At 42.2% G+C, this 22645-nt stretch overlaps 1 long non-coding RNA gene across 1 annotated transcript in view; it reads left to right on the top strand.

The window, feature by feature from the left end:
• Positions 1 to 22645, top strand: part of LOC311599825 — a 148056-nt gene that overhangs the window by 2098 nt on the left and 123313 nt on the right. Inside the window, exon 2 of the long non-coding RNA XR_014780010.1 lies at positions 6626 to 6904. This is a non-coding gene — a long non-coding RNA (uncharacterized lncRNA). The remainder of the gene's footprint in view (positions 1 to 6625; positions 6905 to 22645) is intronic.

Genomic DNA, 22645 nt, shown 5'->3' with positions numbered 1-22645 from the left:
CAGCAGCCAAGCTGACAGAGACACTGTAAATGGAGTCACCCTTACTATCTCTGACTACAATAGCCACTAAGACTCCCTTCCCTGCCCTGAGCCCGTTCCTACATCCAGTGATTGTGTTTTCACGTGAATCACAAACATTTTGGGGAGCAAATCTAGCCTCTCTATCCTTTTCTTCCCTCCCAGAACAAGATAACGGTCTTCTTCTCCTTTCCTGTTGGCTTCTTTCTCCTTTGAAGAATTAGATGTGAGTGTGTGATTTGACTTCCTAGTGTAATATGTATCTGGACTGCATTGAGGAGCCCGGGTGACAAAAGCATGCCTTTGATCATTTTATTGAGGTTTTTTGGTTCTATACCAAGTAACAGAGTTTATTTTGACATTTTTTATATCCACATAACTGTACCTTGTTTCTTTCTTTCTTCTTTTGATTGTGAAATATATATATATTTATGTATTTTATTAATTTATTCATATTACATCTCAATTGTTATTCCATCCCTTGTATCATCCCATTCCTCCCTCCCTCTCATTTTCCCCTTATTCCCCTCCCCTATGACTGTGACTGAGGGGGATTACCTCCCCCTGTATATGCTCATAGGGTATCAAGTCTCTTCTTGGTAGCCTGTTAGCCTTCTTTTGAGTGCCACCAGGCCTCCCCATCCAGGGGACGTGGTCAAATATGGGGCTCCAGAGTTCATGTGAATGTCAGCTGTGGAGAATGTCCTGTCCATTGGCTAAGTCTCTGTACCTTGTTTCTATTCAGCACATTTTCTCTCTTCTTCTCCTTGAATGGCCCCTCTCCTGTTGTCATGTGTATAGGTGAATAGTGAAATCTAGATTCACACATGAGAAGAGACACAGTTTCAGGACCGCAGCGCCTTTCCTTGCTTACCTCCTTGCCCTTCCTTCATGCCTCTTCCTCTGAGTCAGATTTCCCCTTTTTAATTCTTACCATTTTATTCATACTATATAACAAACTGGCAGCTGTTCCTGTGGCCTTTCATGTTGGCCCACAACAGAGTTTACCTTGGGATGGTAGTTTGGAGCCTAAGACAATAGTTATTTTCTAAACCGTAATGGTGGAAACGTGGCATAAGTAAACTTATTGATCTAAAATTGATTGATTGACTCTAATATTTCTGAACATTTTGAATATTTTAGATGTGAAGACTTACCTCAGGGAAAATAACTTTTCTAAGAAGAATCAATCAGAGTTAAAGAAACTGATCCAGCTTTCAAATATGATATTAAAAACCTAATCAAAGCAAAATAATCAATTTTATTTAAGAATATGAGAGTTTAGTTTTTGCCTAGGATCCAGTTAAGAGCCTCTGTTTGGCCCCTTGCAGAGCTAACTAAGCAAAACTCAAAGGAAAAGCTTAAAGATGATTTTTATAGCGATGAGATCATTCTGTAAAATGTTGGCATTTCATATTTTCCAAACAGATACTTGGAAGAAACAGAATACAAGTCAAATTCAAAAGTTGACATTAATCCAATTCTCTGTTTTTCTTCCCATTTTTTTCTAACCAAGTTTTTTACTGCCAGCTTTTACTTTGCATAATAATATATGACGAATTGTCCAGGAAAAGCCCAGTGGGCACATTTCTCTTACAAATCTTCATGTCTATGCAACAGGAGCTCAAGCTGCAAGGCAGCATGCTTATGTCATCATGGAAGATTTTCCCTATTGTCAAGTACGTAAATATGTAGAGGCCACTGGTCATTCTAGGACTGAAAACACAAATCATTCTCTTCAAAACCATCCTTACTTCTAGAAAAACAACACCAACTTAAAAGATATATCTGCCAGCAACAGTACAAGCATTATCATGTGATTTAGTGAGGCTGTGTGCTACACATTTTACCGCGTGTTTATCTTCTCACAGTCACACACAGGGGCTAAAATAGGAGCTTTAAATATTTTGCTGGCAGACCTTTTAAAGGAATTTAGGAAAACTATAAATCTCCTCATGATTTTCACTTGATATGTAAAATGTAATCATTTTAAATACTTGCCAAAGATATAATTCTTATTGTAAATATTATCATTCAAAATAATTCTACATAATTGATCACAAAATATAAAACACACTTGTATAAATAAATATGGACTATAAAATAGTGCTTTATTGGGTACGTGTGGCTGGATAAACTAAGTGAATGGGGATTTTGCTCCACTGGTAAATTAATCTATAGAGTGATGAATATAAGTCATAGTTAGAAGGAACCAGCATTAGGTAATCAATAGCAAAAATAAAAGAACATTGGGTCAATACACTATGGGACTTTTTAAGAATCATTGACATTTTTGATAAAAGCACTATTTATAGTTGAAGGTATGGTATGTTCTTATTAAAGTACAGAAAGTCTAATATGTGTATTTTACAGACAAGCAAATCAAAAGGTGGTGAGAGAGAGCGATTTATGAAAAAGACCAATGAAAATTATTTTTCTCAAAAACTTAAAAATTCTCATTTCTTTTATTTGAAAATGTAGAATTTATTTGTAAAAAGTAAACATGAAACTTGTTATGTCTTTCTTAAAATTATAAAAAATATCCACTGAGGGACAGATTAAGCCACAGAATGATTGAAGTACTTGCTAAGTTCTTCCATTTTACTGAGACTCGATAAAATGAAGAGAATATATCTTTTGTAGTAGAATAAAATTTCTCAGGATTTTTATGAAATTGAATCTATTCTATAAATGAACATATAGGTAGATGATAATGGAATAAATGATCGACAGGTAAGTGAATAGACTAACATAAGAAATGATGAATAAATGGATAGATTGGTAGAGGGAGGGTGTGATATGTGGATGGATGGATGCATGGATGGATGCATGGATGGATGCATGGATGGATGGTGTGATGGATGCATGGATGGATGGTGTGATAGATGGATGAATACACTGATGGATGCATGGATGGATGGTGTGATGGATGGATGGATGCATGGATGGATGCATGGATGGATGGTGTGATGGATGGATGCATGGATGCATGGATGGTGTGATGGATGCATGAATGCATGGATGCATGGATGGATGGATGGATGGATGGATGCATGGATGCATGGATGCATGGATGGATGGTGTGATGGATGGATGGATGCATGGATGGATGGTGTGATGGATGAATACTTGGACGGATACATGGATGGATGGGTAGAGAGCAACTTCTTATTTTAACTTTCCATTTTTCTTATGATGACACTTGGTTTGTTTTTATAGATCTATGATACATTCTTTGTACATCTGCTTTGGAAAATGAATATTATGTAAATTCTAACAGCATTTGGGTGTAGGTAGAGAGAAGTTTAAAAACATGAGACATGAGTTGGTGAGATGCCTCAGTGGGCAAAGGTGCTTGCTGTCAAACATGATGACCTGAGTGCAATTCCCAGGACACATAACATATTGTGGAGAGAAAGAATTGATGTCTGAAAGTTGTCCTGACCTCCACACCTCCACAAGTGCACTGTGGTATTCTCTCTCTCTCTCTCTCTCTCTCTCTCTCTCTCTCTCTCTCTCTCTCTCTCAATAATATACCATAATGTAAGCCCAATAATGTTTCTTCTACAAGTTTAGGGTTATCCCTTCGGAGGAGGAACTGTTACAGTAATAACAGAGGCCTACTAGAGGAAAACTGTTTTCTTATGATCAGGACAATAGAGTTTCTTGCTTGGGTGGAGACCCAACATTTGAGTCAGGCTGGTCAATCCCTGGGCTAGGGAACCAGCCCCCCAGGAAGGCAAGACCACCCCTCAGTTTGTCTGATCCACTTCTAGCCATACTAAAGAGATAGGAGGAATGATTATACCTCTAAAGAGATAATATACCCCTCCTTTCCAGCATCCCTGCCTTCTATTTAGTTGCTTGTAGAGTGGTGGTCATGCAGCTTCGTGAGTCTGTCCACCTCTCTGAGTGGTTCAGAAAGTTCAGCTGTTCCTTTTCTGCTATCTCTGTCCTAAGCAAGCTTTCCCTAACATGTTGTGTTTCCCTCCTTTTCTGAAGCTTCCCTCCCTCCTGCATGGCTACCTGTCTGCTTCACTCAAACAGCATGGATTAAAAAAAAATCTCTTCTCTGCCTTTTCCCTCAAGGGAGCTGCTGAGATTTCCCGCTTGCCTGCTATGTTTTTGTTGTTGTTTGCTTGCTTTTTGTTTTGTTGTTGTTGTTGTTTGTTGTTATTGAATCATGCTCCAGGCTTTAAAAAAATGTAAAATACTATGAATAGGATTTTAAACAATAATATATTTTTAAAAACCCTCAAGTTTAAAAGGCTATGAAGTTTGTTGTGTTTTGCCTTTGAGGCTGGTTATTCTGTCAAACTTCTTTTGTCTGGTCTTCACTGCTGCTTGTCTCTGTAGCTGGTGTGTAGGAGAAGAGGCCAATGTGCTGGGACAACCAGAGCTGGTGATTGCACAGCTCACTAAGCTTTCCACATGTTTAACCAGACCCCTTTAGTCCTCAGGCAGGCTTTTATTGTTACATACTGTTTCTTAATGTGAAGACTTTGGTTGAAAAACAAACCTTGGGAACTAGAAAGTCTCCATAGTTAAGACTGCCTGCTGCTCATCCAGAGGACCTGAGTTAGGTTCTCAGAACCCATGGGTGTTTCACAACTGCCTTTCCATGGGATCCAGCTTTCTTCTGGCTTCTGTGGGTGCATGCATGCATCATATATATTAATACCACTCACATGCACATAAAATAAAATAAAATAAAATAAAATAAAATAAAATAAAATAAAATAAAAAACCTTCTACCCTTGTGATGGCTAGTGTTGTCAGCTTGACACAAGCCAGGATCATCAGAGAGGAGAGAGTGTCAATTGGAAAACTGCCTTCATGAGATTGGGCTGTGGGCAAGTCTGTAGGGCATTTTCTTAATTAGTGATCATTGTGAGTGAACCTAGCCCATTGTGGGTGGGGCCACTCCCGAGCTAGCGGTCCTGGGTTCTGTAAGAAAGTAAGCCAAGACTTATTCCATGAGGAGCAAGCCGGTAAGCAACACCACTGCCTGGCTTTTGCATCAGCTTCGGCCTCCAGGCTCCTCCTCTGACTTCCTTGAACGATGGTATTTATCACAGCAATAGAAACCCCAAATGAGACAGTCCTCAAGAATTTTACTCCATCGCTTAGGCTCTCCTTGAATTTGGGATCCTAGCATTCATACACCACCACAGCCCTTCAAGCATCTCCTAATTGAGCAAGCAGGATTTGTGTCCACACAAGCTGAGCTGTGCAGTCTGCCAGGATAAAGAAGGACGGACTGACACAATAATCTGAAGCAAGGGTTTTCCAAGCATCATCTCGTTTAATCCTCTAACAAAGCTGGAAGACCTGTGTCTTTTTCTCGTGTGTGAAAATTGGAGCTTAGGTGGCTAGTTAAGATGACTCAATTAGAAGAGGAAGGATTTGCTGCGATTTCAAGGAAGCAGGCTCCTCACTGCTTCCTAGTAGGCAATACCTTGTGCCCGCGTGTGGACTCTGACTGGGTTTGCTCAACCGAAGCAGGAAGATTGAGAGAGTCAAACCAATGTGTGTTATGTGGGGAGGCCCTGCTTGAGCACTAAGAAGATGGGGGTACCCTATGCCAGCCCTGCCGAGAGTCACTGAAGGCAAGTTTATGAAGACAAGGTTCTTATGCAGTTACCTGATAGTTGATCCCTCCCCCTACAGTTAGCTCTTAGTCTAAATTCATGGAGTTGTTTCAAAGACAAATAATCACTTAGCAGTTTACCATGTTGGGCATGGTCTGACTTTGGCACTCTTTTTAAGAGGTATTTTTTTCCTTATTGCCTTTCCCATCTGTCTCTTCCCTCTCAGGAGCCAGCTGTTTCCCCTTGCCTTCTTGCTTGTCTCTGGCCTCAGAAATCTTAAGTTGGAAATCTGGAGATGGAATAGACGGTCACTGGACCCCACTGGCTGTTCTTCCCACATTAATTAAACTTCTGGTCTCACTCTTGCTTTCTGCTTTTTCTTCTCTTTAATTAGCATGGGGGAAGAATCCAGCTTATTAGGCTGGCAGAGTTTGGGCTTCTGCCCTAAAACTGTAGTTATATAATAGCAGGAGAAAGAGGCAGTTGACAAGGTGCACCAGAGTGGGAGGTCTATGCAGGGAATGACGGTCTGTGACTGTAATCTCAGTGCTGGGCAGACTGACACAGGAGGCTAGGGCTCGCCTGCTAGTCAGTCAGTCTTGCACAATCAGGGAACTCTAGGTTCAGTAAGAAATCATTAAAAAAAAGAAAGTTGGAGACTGAGAAGACATTCGGTATTGACTTCTGCCTCCACATGTGCGTGTTCACCACACACAGTATACACACAGGAACATGCATACACACACACACACACACACACACACACACACACACACACACACACACCACCAAAGATGAAGTCTGAAGTTGTGTGACTTTTGGACATGCTTTGACATTGTGGTGGTTGGTTTAAAGGTCAACTTGCTACAACCTGGGTAGAGAAACCTCACCATCCTGATTGTCTTAATTGATAAGAGAAGGCCTGCTCTAAATGTGTGTAGCATCCCAGATTTAAAAAGGGGCAGAGCAGAAGGCAGATCACTCCCCTTCAGCTCACCTGGCCTTCCTTCTTACAGCTGAACCAGTTTCCCCTGTTGCTGCTGCTGCTCCTGATTCCTTCGCTGATGACAGAAGCCGCACTCCCAGGCTTTCACCACCAAGGAATGACCTGCAGCTCCCCGGGAACCCTCCAGGGTTTTCATGACCCAGAGACTGCTGAGACACTAGCAGCGTGGACCGGAGGAACTGCTGGATAGGAGGCCTTTCTGGTGTGAGGCAGCCGTGTGAGACTCTTTCAAACTACTCAGGCATCCAGGCTCAAGGACCAAGCAGTGACCAGAGGTTACTCTTTCAAGGTAAGCTGAGCTGATAAAGTCAAATAGAGAACTCTGGGCAATACAATCTTCTTACAGCCCGTCATTAGCTTCAATGTATTGTAAACAAAATATTTGCCTGTATATTTTTCAGCGTTACCGAGTACTGAGTAAGCAAAGCAGTATCAGGAGAGTATAAAGTGTTTTGAGACACACAGAAAAAGAAAAAGGCCAGTGGTAGATATTGTCTGATCCAGCATTTGCAGATTGTTGGGGAAATGAAGACACAAAAAAATAAAGCCAGTAAACACAATCAAGTGTTAGAGTAGCCATGAATATAAAGACTTGAGTTCTTATTGTATGGTTTTCAATGTAAACAAGCCTGGGTTTCTATAGTAGAAAATGCTATTCCTTTCCAAAGACACTGCTTTGGCTCAGGCAATGTGGGCAGCAAGGCTTGCATATGGTTGGTTGTTCTTTGACATTCTACTGACTTTTATCAGAAAGATTATTTTGATAAACAGGGAGACAGGAGAAGTTCTGGAAACAAGAGAAACCAATATCTACTAAGGTAGATTTGCAGAGGCAAGGCTGTCATTCCTAAGGCGGCTCCCACACACCCCTTGACGCTGCTTCTTTGGATGGAGGTATCTGAGCCACAGCTTTCCAATCTGAGCTTGACACCACTCCCCCTTGCTAGAGTTTCCTCCTTGTTAGTCTGTGTGTTGTTATAGCCATCTGTCCCAAGAACTGTTGGGCGGACAGAAATGCCCTCCCTAATAGACTTTAAGTTTACATTAAGAATTGAAGCTGATGGGTATCGCTTCTTAGAAACAGTAATTTGTTTGATATACCTTTTAGCATCTTCTACTGGTTCCTTACAGGATCTCATATGGTTCAAAGAACAGGTCTTATTTATCTTTCAAGAATATGGGCTTATTTTAGTAGAGTAAGTCCACAATTCTGGGGAATCTTAAATGCTTACTACCACACATAGGCTCCATCTGACGGTCATTCAAGGGAAGCTCGTTGATCCGAAATCAGGTACAGAAAGATCCATCACATTGAGCTAGCTGATGGCAACACGGTGAGTGATGGTCCCAGGGACTGTCCTACTGGGAAGCCACTTACCTATAAAGCAGGTGATGGCAGATTGGCAGCGACCTTCTCACAGATGGAGGTTCTTGGGCAAACGTGCACATCTGCTCTTCATCACCTCACCACAAGATGGCTTCGGTTCTGCAGAGCTGCAGAGTAAAGATCATTATTACATCCTGTGGTGGTTCTTGGCACCAACAGGTTTGCCTGCACGTTGTTCCTTATAGTTAACACAGTGGGCAAGACAGAGAGGTTGGCCAGCTAAGGTGTAGCTCTGAAATAAAACATACTTTGCCTAACTTGTAAAAGGCTCAAAGATAAGTATATATAAGTAGAGAATTAGGCATGAGATCCATTTCTATGCTTGGCTTTCTGCAGAATCTCAAGAGAAACACAAAATGCTAATGCTAATAATGTCTGCACAGTGCCTATAGTTAATATCTATCTAGTATCTATAGATTATAACCTATTTTTCTACATTTTGAGATTTTAATTCATTCATTTACCTATTTGTGCTTTAAAAGTATTTTTAAACAGCTTTGCATTTATTTGACACATCTAGAACAGACAAATTCAAAGGCTCAGGAAGGCCTGGGTGTGGCAGCACACACTCTTAGTATCAACATCGGGGAGACAAAGTCAAGCAAGCCTCTGTGAGCTTCAGGCCACCCTGAGCTACACAATGAGTCCCAGGCTAGCATGGATAGACCCTATGGGAAAAAATAAGGCAGAAAGTATTGTGGTCGTCGATGGGGACTGGGAGTAGAGGATGGGGAGGGGCTTTGTTTGGAGCTGAAAAGATGTTTTGAAATTAGATATTAGGGATGTTGCATGACGTTGGAAATGTACACTTTGAAAAGATGGATTTTATGGTATATTCTTCTCTCTTCTACCTCTCTTCCTTCCTCCTTTTCTTTTTCTTTCTTTCTGTGGTTTTTAAGGCTGGAAACCAGATATTTGAGCATGTTAGGTAAGCTCTCAACCACTAAACTACATTCCAAGCCCTTTTATTTTAGTCAAGGATATTGAAATAGGGTCTCCTTATATAATGCAGGCTGGTTTTGAACTTGAAATTCCCCTGCCTCTGCTTTGAAAGTGGTTGGTTACAGATGTGCACCTCAGTGTTCTGTTTTCTGTCTGTCTGTCTCTCTCTCCTCATCTCTTAAAATTTTTTACAAAATATTTACTTATTTATATTTTATGGATATCAGGGTTCTGTTGGCATGTCTACACGTGGGCACTGTGTGTGTGCTTGGTGCCCTCAGATATCAGATGAGGGGTCAGACCCCTTGGAACCGGAATTATAAGCAACTGTGAGTCTTGGGAGCCCAGGTCAGGTCCTCCGCAAGAGTGCCAAGAACCCTTGACTGCTGCGCAACTTCTCCAGACATCTCTCTAAAATAGCTTTGAGTGAGTAAATGTGTTCTAGGTCCGAGGACACAAAAAAATGACGAAACAACCTGTTCTCACAAAAGTCACAGCCACCAGACATAGCTGGCATTCAGGGGTCTATTTGAAAGTCAGATTTCCATATGAATGTAACGCTTATATAATTCCTGATTGTTTTGTGGCTGTTCTTGCAGTATATAGTTTATTATATGTGTAATATTATAAATGTATATGTAAAAAAAGAAAAGAGGGAAAGTCAGGTTTCCCTTAGGAAAACTCACACTCCCATGAACTGTTTGCCTGGGACGGTAGGTAGGCCACAGGCAGATCGTTTTCCCACCAAAGGCAACACTGGAGGTCTAAGAGCTGATGACTCTCAGTCCCATGGTCGGAAGAAATCTGGCACTGAAGGTAGGGCACATGCTGTGGTGTCATTGCGCCATGTAATTAACTAGGGTTCACATAATTAACTACCTCACTCGGAGACATGTGGCCAAAATGGACAGATGACAAAGCTAGATAAATTCTTAGCAACTCTACCTTCATTCTTAAATCATAAAAATACGTTCTACTCATTGCATGATTTACATTTCTTGAGTGGGCCAAATACTTGACAAGAAGCAATTTGTGTAATTATGGGTTTATTCTGGTTCATTGAGAAGATACAGTCTGTCATGGTGGAAAAGTTGTGACTGTGGGGCTGTGAGGCTGTTGGTTGCCTTATAATTGTAGCCAGGCAGCAGAGAGAGGCCAATACTGGTGTTCATGATTTCTTCTTTTCTTTCATGCAGCCAGATTCCCCAAACCATGGGATGATGGTGGGTCTCCCTGCCTCAGTTAACCCCTCTTTGGAAATACCCTTAAGATAAGCCCTTTTCCTTCTGTTGGCTTATCTTGTCCAATTTCAATGTGATAGCTTTTGTTTTATCTTATATTTTATTTTGTTATATTTAAGAATGAATGAATTAATGAATCAAGAATGAATGAATGAATGAATGAGTGAGTGAATAAATGAATGAAGAATGAAGGTATACCCACTAGGCAAAGGTTGATGACTGAACTGTCATTTATACCTGCTGGGAGGAGAAAATCAGTTTTCTCTGAGAGAGTGATGCTGGGAGTATTGACTGCTCCAGGACACGCCTCATGTTCAGGAGTAGATGACCAATAAACAATAGACTCCACAGCTTTTTCTGTGTGTTTTAATCTGGTTACAGTTTGGTGTTTCTTCTTATTTGGGTGTGTGTGTGTCTTTTACTTTATCTTCTTGGGTTTGGAAGATTCTGTTGTTGTATTGAGGTTTTCTTTGCTTTTTAAGAGAAAACTTAAAGTCTGGTAATTAGGAAGGGGCAGGGAAAGGGTCTGGAAGGACTTGAGGGAGGGGAAAGAATATGTTCAAAATATAAATAAAGTTAAGATTGCTTAAGTAATACAAATTTTAAAAATATAACTTTAAAAATGTATGTCCAAAGGTAGATCTCCTAGGTGATGCTAGATTTAGTCAAATTCACTTTGAAGGTTACCAATCACACTTCTGCTATAGTTCAGGATATCAGAGTGGAAAATGTACCGTGTTCACACTGTCAATGCGCAACCATTGTTTGTGTATCTTTAGTTATTTCCACAGAAATGTATGTAAACTGCCTACTGAGATACACTCAGATTCAACACACTGTTCTAACTTTTATTTCCTTATCCATTTAAACATTTTCTCATACTGACACAACATTGACTGCCTTCTCTGAAGTAAATGCACAGTAATTATTTAGCCAGTCCCCTACTCTGCTTTCAAATCCGTGCTCTGTTATTTCTCTAGAAATAGAATCACGCCTGTGTCTTTGTTCAGAAATAGTCACGTCACACTCTGCTTTAGGCTCCCAGTAGATGAGACTAGCACCTATGTCACTGCCTCAAGAGTACAGATCTTCGAGTGGCAGCAAAGGATACTGCTGTGTCCAGAGACTCTTCCCCACCTGGCTCATCTCCCCAGAGACCCGCTATAAACTTCAGCACAGTAACAGTGACATTTTTGTCTGTAGCGTCTGTTTCTCAAAATCTCTAGAGTATTTGTAAAAGCAGTTTAGTAGCATGTGGCAAAAACAAATTTAGCTGGTTTAAGTGAAAAAAAAAAAAAGGAACATACTGGTTAAGGACCAGGTTCTGGGAAGGAAATGAATTCCAGGCATGAGTTCTCTCTAGAGCACGGCCATTAATGCAACCCCCATCACACAGCTTCTGCCTTTTTATTGGTTAGCTCCAAAAGCTAATGTCCTTTGAGGGGGGGGAACTTCCTATTTTTATAGTAAATCCTGAACTAACCAGTTTTGTTCAGAGGGTGGGGGTGCATCATCCTGGCATGGGATTTTCCACTGGGACCTTGGATGGAGGGTGGAATGGGGCTGAGTGACACAAGGGTCCTGCTCACTGCTCTGTGCTTTCAGGGTGGAAGTGAGGGTCTGGAGAGACCCAGGTAGTTCAGAGCTGGCACGCCAAGCAAGAGGGTGGCAGTCCTCAATCTTAACAGTTTCCACATCTGATGCAAGAGACTTAAGATGGCCCTCACACACTTTACATGCAGAAGAACAAGTCTACAGAGAAGAGGGGTATGAGACAGAAACACAAAGTGTACATGAGACAGGAAGAGAGAAACTTTAGGATGACTGGTGAGTGTGTGTTGAGGGGCTTCCTGGTAGCATTTTTTATTTTTGATCTCAGGCCTTTCGGACTCTGCTATATTCCCAGCCCGTATGGTCTTCACTCCTGACAATAATTTTCTTCTTCTTCTTCTTCTTCTTCTTCTTCTTCTTCTTCTTCTTCTTCTTCTTCTTCTTCTTCTTCTTCTTCTTCTAGTTTTTTTTCTTTTACTGCATGGTTTTGACCAGAAACCACTGTCCATTTCTGGAAGCCTCGCCTTTACCCACTCAACAAATATTTTTGAATATATCCTGGGTCCAGGCCACCGTACAGTGGTGTTCAGGACACAAATAAACAAACACAGATGGAGTGGTGTGAATTTTGAAATCTGAGAGATTAAAGTTAGTAAGAGAGAATGCAAGATATTTCCTTTGGGCACAGAGATGAGACCCGACATGTCTCAGAGCTCCTGAGGAAGCGTGTCAGGATGGGCAGGATGCTCGCACTCTTCGATGGATTAAGGAACCCGGAAATAACAAATTCTACCTGGATATGACCTAGGACCTAGCCAATGCTCCCTCTGAGTGACAACTACCAAATACATCTAAGAAATGAGCATGTGAGGTAGCTTTTCTCCACACTCAGTGTTTTCACAGGTAATTTGTACAGTTAGATTATCTACAAAAGAAAAGTAAGGGTGATGCCATCATTTAGACTAAGAGCTTCAGCACAGTAACAGTGACATTTTTGTCTGTAGCGTCTGGGGATCTGGAGATGGTGGGACAGGGACATAGCATTCTGGAGGCCTACGTTCAGTCCTTAGTACCACAAAGAAGATGAAATGAACTGCAAATAAAATAATGATAAAAAAGAATGAAGAGCGGTGAGCACATTTCTCGGCGTGTTACCAGCCAAGCTTCCTGACTAGAACCCCTAAGAACTTATTTTAAACTCAGAGGTTAAAGTAAGTCTCAGCTGCTCAAGGAAGCCCCACTTAGCAAAGACATCATGACTTCAGGAGACTTCACATGCCTTTCTGTCTGTTAGCTAACCAGAAGCTACAGAGAACGGAAGCTTGCCACGTGGGATGTAGAAGCATTAGGTAAATTCCATCATTAGGGAGCCCAGCTTCAACTTGATCAAAAGCCCTTGATTACGTTTTCTTATCGACTTAAAGCAGGGCCTTCCAGAGTATAGCAAGTGTAGAAACCAGGTGCTTAGAGGTGGGCGGAGACAGCGTCTTCTCTGGAAGGCAGTTTTTTTCCCCCCTACATCTGACTTTTAACAAAAGAGAGGCTTACAGCTTTAAAACGCTAATTTGTATCACTGATTAGCTAGGTAAGTGGAGAGAGAAAGAAAAGATAGCATGCCTCATGCACGCCAGGCTAGAGTATCTGCCCAAAGGCCCCAAGGCAGAAAGGAATGTACTAGGTTGTTATATTTGGACAGAGGAACAGGAGCCACTGGGGAGATAAGCAGGGCCTGATTATGCAGGGAACTTGGAAATTTATCATAAAAATCATCAAGAGGTTTGTATCAGGGGAAAAGCTTGATTAGGTCTGCATTTTACACACACACACACACACACACACACACACACACACACACACACACACAGAGTTGTTAGAAACCAACTTTATTCATTTACACAGGTTGGAAGGGGCATATGGGGATGTTTAAAGAGGAACGAGTTTGCAAGGAAGTTCAGGGGTAGAATTCATTGACTTGAAGAATGGTGTCCATGCAGAAGAGACTACGCTTCCGAGGGACATGCACATTTGTAGGCTGTGCCACTCACTCTGGTTACAGACAAGGGAAAAGAAAGTCTCCGGTGGGTGTCAGTTTTACTCACACTGAGCTGGAAGCTCTTACACATCTCAAACAAGAGGCAAGGCAGCAGATCTGGCTACCCTCCGCCAGTCTGCAGGATGTTCAATTTCCCACCAGAATATAAGGAAATACATAGACACGGCACGTCAGTTTGTGGCCCATAGCACGGATAGCTTTGTAATAACAGGACCATGCTTGAAGGAGGTCTGACCCCCCCCCCCCCCGTAGGCACAATCCCTTCTCTGTAATAAGCAACTGGTCACTGTTTGGTAGTTCTATCCATAGGTCTGGTCATCAGAACGTCAGTGAAGAAGTGTGGCAGTCTAGGAGAACAGGATGCCAAGTGACATCCCGGCATATAAGCTTTTCCCCATTTCCCCATTTCCATTTGAGCTGTGGAAGGAAGTCAAGCCTGGATGCTCTGTCATATCCCTTCTGTAGTTGAGAAAACTGTACTTTTGGAGTCCTCCTAGCCACTAGAGGGCACCAATCACACAGGTGCTTACAGAAATCCCTTTCAAGGGCTATCTACAAAGCGAACGTTTTAAATATTTTCTTTCTAACTCTGTTGCACAATGCACTAGTGTTAAAACACTAATGGAGAGGGAAAAATAGAAGCAATCATAGTTGGCTTTGCTTGGCGGTCTTTTCCCAATTGTGTGTTATTTACACAGGTTGGCAACTTATACAAAAAAAATTTTTTTGTTAGCAAATTATAGTGTACAATTACCTCCTAATCTGTTTATCTTTGGATCTCTGGCCTCTTGTTTCTTCAGAAAATGTATCCCTCTTTCTTTCTTTGTGAAAGAAGAGAGAGAGAGAGAGAGAGAGAGAGAGAGAGAGAGAGAACACAAAAGCAGAAAACCTTGGATCTTTCCCACCCTTGTCCTTCTAGCCTGCCACCAGCACTTTCCCAAACTGCATCTTAACACATATAGACATCATGTAAGTGTATTTTTAGGGTCCAAGAATCAAGACTCTGCCCTAACAGTGTAACAGAGCCTTCCTTTACAAGTGGGGTACACTCCCGGCAGGTACTTCTTCCAAATTCCTCACGGATTGGCTGACTCTTTCTAAGTTCCCTGGATTTGTCAAGAGTTCTGACAGTTTTCTTTTGAGTGGCCTTGGAACATGAACTCAGTCAGGGATGGGGCTGGAGAGAGCTGCAGAAGGCAGTCTGGCACTTCCAGCTACTGGAACTTTACCTTAGCCATACTTACTTAGCAATGTGATGACAGTCTTGAGAATCGCAGAATTTTCTGGTGTTTTGTTTTCTTCTGTTTCGTCTCCTCTCTGAGGAGGGTGGGTTCTTGAGGCAGAATGAAGTGAGGCCTCTTCTGCTTTCTTCCCCAAATGGCTTGACTATACTCTGGAGCTGGGATGGTTAACTCCCTCCCACCAAACTGTCAGAGCTTATATTTACCCGGAGAACAGTAGTAACTAAACAAAGTCACTATTCAAGTTGAAAGTTGAATCATACAGCTGAGCTAATTCAAGACAAGGAGGGTCTCAGTTGGTCCTGCTGTGCAATCAAAACCAGCAAAGAGTTGTGTGTTGATTTGGCTCTGGAATAGACTCCCCCAGGCCCCATATGTTACAGGCCTGATTCCTAGTTTGGCACTATCAGATCATGGAGAAAACGTTAAGAGGTGAAACAGTGGAGGGCTTCCAACCCCTGAGGTATGTCCTTGAATTGTACTGAGGAACCTAGTTTCCTCTTCCTGTCTGTCTCAGCTTTCATGGGGACAGGGTTTTTACTTTACCGAACATTCTTTCAGATGATGTGCACCACATATAATATATATGGTTGTATATTTAATTTTCAAGCCTGGAGAGTTGTGAGCTTGTAGAGGTTATTGCAATAGCCTGCCATCTCTCTCTCTCTCTCTCTCTCTCTCTCTCTCTCTCTCTCTCTCTCTCTCTCTCTCTCTCTGTGTGTGTGTGTGTGTGTGTGTGTGTGTGTGTGTGTTTCTTTGTTGTGCTCTGGGCATCTGTTAGAGTCAAGGCATCCTTTTAGCTGATTTTGTCTCTTTACCTCATTCTTTGTGCTTATTTATTTTTACACGAGTCTAACCTTAAGAGCTGTCTTCACTTGGCTCTGTATTTCTCACTACTCTTGGCAAGGGCAAAATAAACTGCAATAAGAGCTCTCATGACTGATGGCCATCCTGATGCTAACGGGAGTGGACAAGATGCACGTCAATCCCATCCCTGCTGTGGTTCAGGGAGTCCTGCTAGGATTCTAACTGGGGGAAACTGTAGCTTATAGGTGTTTGGAGCTGAGTGTCTACCAATAATTAGTGAGATGAGGAGATGCAGAAAAGGGGAAAGAGGAAGTGATGCGTGAACAGGAAAGAAGTCACGTGGGTGGGATGTATGAAAAGTAGTTCAGAGAACATTGCAGAGCGGACATTGTGAAAGAAAGGACGGCCACCAGGCGTGCTCAGGTGAGATACAAGCTAAAACAAAACAACTTTGCAGTACATGTACAAAAGTGCAAATTAAAAAAACAAAATTCAGAGGCTCAGAGGTTAAGAGCACTGGCTGTTCTTGTAGAGGACCTAGTTTCAAGTTCTTATTCCCACAGGGCAGTTCAAATACTTAGTAACTCCAGTTGTAGGGACCCCTAACGCCTTCTGGTCTCCTCAGTACGGCATGCACATAGTGGACAGACAGACATGTGAGTAAAATGTCCATACATACAAGATAAGGTAAAAAGATAGTATGACCTCAGGTGGTACTCCTTGCTGGTTGGTATGGTGTGATTTCTTCTTCCCTTGTTGACTTTTGTCACAGTCTCTTCAGGTGGGAAGGAGGTTACTAGTCTCAGCTATACAAAAACATTGTCGTCAGTGTGTCTCCCCCTTAGAGGGATTTCTGGGTGGGAACCTTAGCTCTTGCTTCTGAGGTGCCCTTGACAGTCCATCATAACTTCACGGCCCGTGTTTTAGGGACTGTTCTTTCCACACATGGGACTTTTCAGTCATGAGCCCCACTTGTCAATGGTTAGCTTTGAGACCCTTGCATTTTCTCCCCAGCCTGACCCGTCAGAGACTAGGCTAAGCTAGGCAGCCTGTGTACCATGTTCCCACATAGCTTGTGGAGGCAGTAGCAAATTGTTGCCTTTCCAGGTTCTTAGTTCTAGGGCATCCTTGGCAAATCTCAGCATCTGGCTCCCACACCACTTTACTGCCGGTTTCCACAGTCTCCTTTTTTCTGGTCGGATCCTTTTCTTCCTTGGTGTATCCAGTGCCTGCTCTCATTTCTGTAGCCTACTCTGTCTTTTTGAGCTTGATGTTCTCCTGGAGCTCACATCAACGAGAGAAGACCTCCCAAGCAGCTGCTCTTCATCTCAGCCTGGAGTGTGTGGTGTGTGGTGTGGCTGGAACCTCATTGGCATCCACTCTTAGCTGCCTCTTCTTGGAGAAAAATCATACCCTAGCTTACTTCCTTTCTCTTATAGGAACAGGGCATGATGTTTTTAAAGTTTCTTTGTCCTTTTCCAAACCAAAGAAAGGTGATCTCTAATTCACAAACTTACCCAGAATTCATAGAAATAATTTCAACGCTGGCCAGAGCATCATCTTTCTCCAGCTGCCTTTGCCATGGAAGCTTCGTTAGTCACCCGGTGGCATTCTCAGGACCGTCTTCTCTCTTGCCCCATCTGGTTTACTTTCTCCCCCTTTCCCATAAGTTAATCACAGAGCGTTTGGAGTTGCTGGTAAAGATGTGGTTGGATGGTTTCATTTATAAGCCTGGTCTCGCTTCTCCAGTGAGTGTTGGTTAGTTTTCAAATGAAAGTTGTTCGTGTAAATTACGTGGGCTGTGAAGGACACACATGGTGCACAACAGGAGGGATCAGTTGGTGGGAAAGAGGAGAGTGGTGCAGGGCAATCTCTGCAAGAGACCGTCATACTGAAAATGAATCCTTTAGTTCTGACAGAAAAACGAATCATTTGTAAACAGAAATGACATCATAAATCACTTCTCTTTTCTCCTAATGTCCAAAGCCACAGGGTCTGTCTACTGCTCTATCTATTCTAAATCAAGTTCACATGGAATATTCCACTCACTTACTGTGCCGATGAGCCACAGATACTAACAATAAGTACATTCATTTTGTCAGTGGGCTATGTGCTACTAAGATAACTGAGCCAGTCTGAGCAGTAATAGACTCTGGAGTTACACCATTCATAATTCTTTGTGCTTCTATTATATGTCATGGCTGGGTCCTTAGGTCAGTTTCAATTCAGTGTTACAGTGAAATACTGACTGTATGTGTCTGTTCGCCATGTGGGTTATAGGCATCTGCTGAGGATCAGGGAATGCAACCAAGTGATTTGCCAAGAGCCCCTAAGGTATATCGCCCTGCAGTAGTACACCCACGCACTCAGACCAGGAAGTTCTGTGATCAGCTCAACAGCCGACCTGTCACGGTACAGCTCATGTCTCATTTATTACAATTCACATTCAATAACTTATATTCATTCCATCTTCATAACTTTGAGAAACCACCTCAAGCTATCTGCGAATTCGATTCTTTTCATATCTTGGACCAAAACATATTCAGTTTGAGTTTGGTGTTGAGGTTAAAGTGATGACATATTTCTTTAGGGATAATTGCATATACCTCAGTGGGAATGACTTCTAATCCATAGCTCTCTTTGGGGACAAAATAGTAATATAGCTTTCCACATTGCTGTGGAATCAAATACTGAATTGTTGGCTTGTGGCTCTTCTTTAGTCACCAATTCAGATGGTTGCGCTAAATTTAATATATATTAAGTTATATTTGTATCTATGTATATTTGCTATTTTCCCATTGTGTTTGTAATGCTGTCAGATAGATGCAGGTATATTCTACTCAGACAGGGATAGCATTGTTCCTATGGTCTAGGATATTCTTAAACCATTTGTTTAGGGTTGTCACATGCTCTCAAGAAAAGCCTACTTCCCCATGTGTATTTTCTGGTTTCCTGATTTAGCTATGTGTAAGTGTCCGTTATAAAATGATGTTTCAAATTGAAAATGAGTTGACTATATCGCTTCCTGCCTGGTCAGGGTATTTATGCAGTAGGCAGAATGAGAGAGATGGTGGCTCTCCATTCTCTTCTTTTGAAATATTTTTATGTGATGAGCATTTGTTTGTGTGCATGTGTGTGAACTATATGTGTGCTAGGCAGGTGGAGTCCAGAAGAGGGCGTCAGACCCTTTGGAAGTTAAGTTTTGAATAATCTCTCTAACTCATATTTTCTCCTTTTAACACAAGGCAACTCTGCACAGCTTTGGAAGAATTTGGAAAACTCTCTACCAGGAGTTTGAGTCTTAGTGTCTCATGGGGATCGAACTCACATCCTCACACTTATAAAACAAAGGTTTTACTCAGCCATTTCTCCATCCCGAAGGCCTAATGTTTCTGCAGCCCTTTGGTTTCTTTAAAGTCTCTGCAGAAGGCATCAGGCTCCACTACGATGCTTATGTAGCGAAGGATCATGCACATCAGGACCAAATCCTTGTCCCACTAGTACATGACCATGGGAAGTGACCTCAATTCTAGATAACTTGGTACAGTGGCATAGGTAGCTACACCTCTGGGAGCTATTCCCATCACCATGCTGATGGCATGAGATCACAGCTCTTGGAATGTCTCACACTGTACCCAGTGTAACTGTACCCAGAAGACTGATGGGGTTTACCGTACTCATTTATAATGAGCTGCTAAATATGAGAATGACATCATAGACTTTTCTGGAACGATGAAGTCAATAATGTAGGCTACTTTTCTACCACATTGTGATGCAGCTCTTTTTTAAAAATTTTATTTAAATAATTTATTCAGATTACATCTAAATTGTTATCCCCTCACTTGTATCTTCCTGTTCCCACCTCCCTTCCTCTTTTACCCTATTCCTCTCCCCTAGGTCTGTGACAGAAGGAGACCTCCTCCCCCACCATATGATCACAGCCCATCCCGTCTCATCCTGGTAACCTGCTTACCCTTCCTCTGAGTGCCACTAGGCCTCTCTAACAAGGAGAAGTGGTCAAATAGAGGGCACCAGAGTTTATGTCAGAGTCTGTCCCCACTCTCCATACAGCTGTGGAGAATGCACTGTCCGTTAGCTAGATCTGAATAGGGGGTCTAGGTTTACTGCATGCATTGTCCTTGGTTGGTACAGGGATTTGAGCAGACTTCCCTGGGTCTGGATCCTCCAGCCTTGAAGGGTGATGCAGCTCTTAGCATCAACTCCTATGTCCCCTATTGCCAGTGGCTCTTGGCTGCCCACCATCTAATTTCTGTTTGTTGGGCCTCCTCCTGCCTTTTCATCACCACTTTGTGACTGCTCTCTGAACCTTGTGAGTGCAGACGTCCTTTTATCTCTTCCAAGATCCTTTCACAGCTAACAGCCGTTCTTCCTGGTGAGTGATTACAGCACAGTGTTCTGAAGGAAGAGACATGCATGAGATGGTTTCTGATGTGCATGACATGCTCTCCCCTCAGCTCAATGTCAGATAATTGAATGTCTCAGCAAACAGAGAATAGGAATTTAAAGGGTCCTCTCCTTTTACTTACCACCTCCTCTCCCTCATCATCATCTATTTTTTTTTTTAAATAAGCACTAGAATTTAAAGTTTGAAAACCAGAATAATTTAGGGTCCAGAATGTAACCCTGGACCTTCTGAGAATAACTTTGATGGCACATTTCCTGAGACCCAACAGAGACCTCACTGAGCCTACCACAGCGTGGGTAACATTATAGCATGAAAGGACAAGAACCATTTCCATTTGCAGTTAATCAGAGCAGCAACTGCTCAAAGTCTTGCCAGAGGGCCACTGAATAACCTGCTCAGATGCAGTTGGCTTCCCCTACTTCAGGCAGTGGCCATCTGGTTTGAGTTCGTAGAAGCCCTCAGCCCCTGGGAGTCTCTGTACCCCCACCCAGCCAAATATGAAAGATTATTCTTGTGTTATTAACCTGCTATGCTACTCGCAGAACATGTAGCCACCAAATTGGGTCAGCCAGAAGCTGGAAAAATAGTGAATTAGAGGTGCAAAGAAGTCACCATAATATTTGCTGCAGATGGACCTCTGTCATTTACTGGCAAGCATTATGGCCAGGCTCCAAGGGTAGGACACATAGCCACACTGTATTTTCTGGGATATTAAAATGAAATGTATCTATGCTGCTCATTGGTTTCCAAGTAGGAGTGGACATGGTTTGAATTAAGACTTTGCATTTCTCTTTAGCAGACCAGTGTTTAATAGTGGACAGCTTTCTCCTCAGTGAGGTGATTACCGGGCATGGGTTTGTCAAAACTATTTACTGTTTCAGTCCCAAACTCCAAAATTCTATTAAAGTTGTAATTCAAAGCACATTACCCAACCTCACCTTCTCCGACATCCCTCAGCTTTTATAAACTCAAGGGGTCTTCAATGGACAAAAAAGGCCTTGAATAAACAGTGGTCTGCACTTGTCTATGGCTTTGCTTGCTGTGGTTTCAGGTACCTAAACACTAAAGTAATTTTACAAGCAGTTCATATGCTTTAAGGCCGGAGGTTGCTAGGCTGGCATGGTAGCTCGGTTGGTGAGTGTTTCCCTCACATGCAAAAATGTTCAGGCTTGATCCTAAGCACCATGCAAACCAGGCATGACACTGCATACCTGTGAGCCAACCCCTTAGGAGAGAGAGGTGGGTGGATCAGAAATCCCACTCCATCCACAACTATATAGAGAGTTGGAGACCAGCCTGAGCTACATAAAACTATATCTTAAAAGAAAACAGCAAGAGCAAAAGTAAAAACCAGAAAATGAACAATTTATAAATTGTAAGTAACTTTTATTATAGACTGTTGTTCCTCTTGTTAATCCTTACTAATTCTTAAGTCTTAAAATTACTTTATTGTGGCATTTATGCTAGGAAAAGACAGTCTGTTCAGCGTCTGTCATTATTGATAGTTTGGAGCACTAATGAGGGCCATATGAAGTCTCTCTCTCTCTCTCTCTCTCTCTCTCTCTCTCTCTCTCTCTCTCTCTCTCTTTCTTTTTCGTGTGTGTGTGTGTGTGTGTAACATTGGTGCTATACAGGATTCAGGTTCATTCACTTCTGATCCATCTTTTCTGTGGTGGTTTGAATAGAAATGGCCCCCCTAAGGCTCATAGATCTGAAAGCGCAGTCATCTGGGAGTGGCACTATTAGGAGGTGTGACATTACTGGAGTACACATTGCCGTGTTGGATGAAGTATGTCACTGGGGGTGGCCTTTGAGGTCTCAAATACTCAAGCCAGGCCTAGTGTCTCTCCTGCTGCCTGCAGATCCAGATGCAGAACTCTTGGCTCCTTCTCCAGCATCATGTCTCCCTGCTGCCATGATTCCTCATCATGACGACAACGAGCTGAACTTCTGAACCTGTAAGCTAACCTTAATTTAATCCTTTCCTTTATAAGTGCTGCGATGGTCATGGTGTCTCTTCACAGCAATGGAACTTTGGCTAAGCCACGTCTCCACCTCCTTGTTTTCTTTCTTTCTGGTTCTTTGCTTCCCTCCATCTTCCTTTTATCCTCTTTTGTTCATTGTAGCTTCCCTCCTCTTCCCTCTACTCCCTTCATTTCGCCCCTCCCCCATCTTATCTCCCATCACCTTCCCACATTTCTCTCTTCGTCATTCACCCCCCTCTTACAGGGTATTGTCGTACAGTCCAGAATAGTGCTAAACTTGAAGAGTCCTTCTGCTTTACCTTTTGAGTGCTGGGATTGCAGGCATGAACAACCATTCAAAAGTAGAATTTCCTTTTTAAAAGCCAGATAATATGCTATTATAAACATACATTATTTG

This window comes from Acomys minous (assembly GCF_964271855.1).
Source record: "Acomys minous genome assembly, chromosome: 1".
Taxonomy (NCBI): domain Eukaryota; kingdom Metazoa; phylum Chordata; class Mammalia; order Rodentia; family Muridae; genus Acomys; species Acomys minous.
This window is presented reverse-complemented; position numbering and strand designations above follow the sequence as displayed.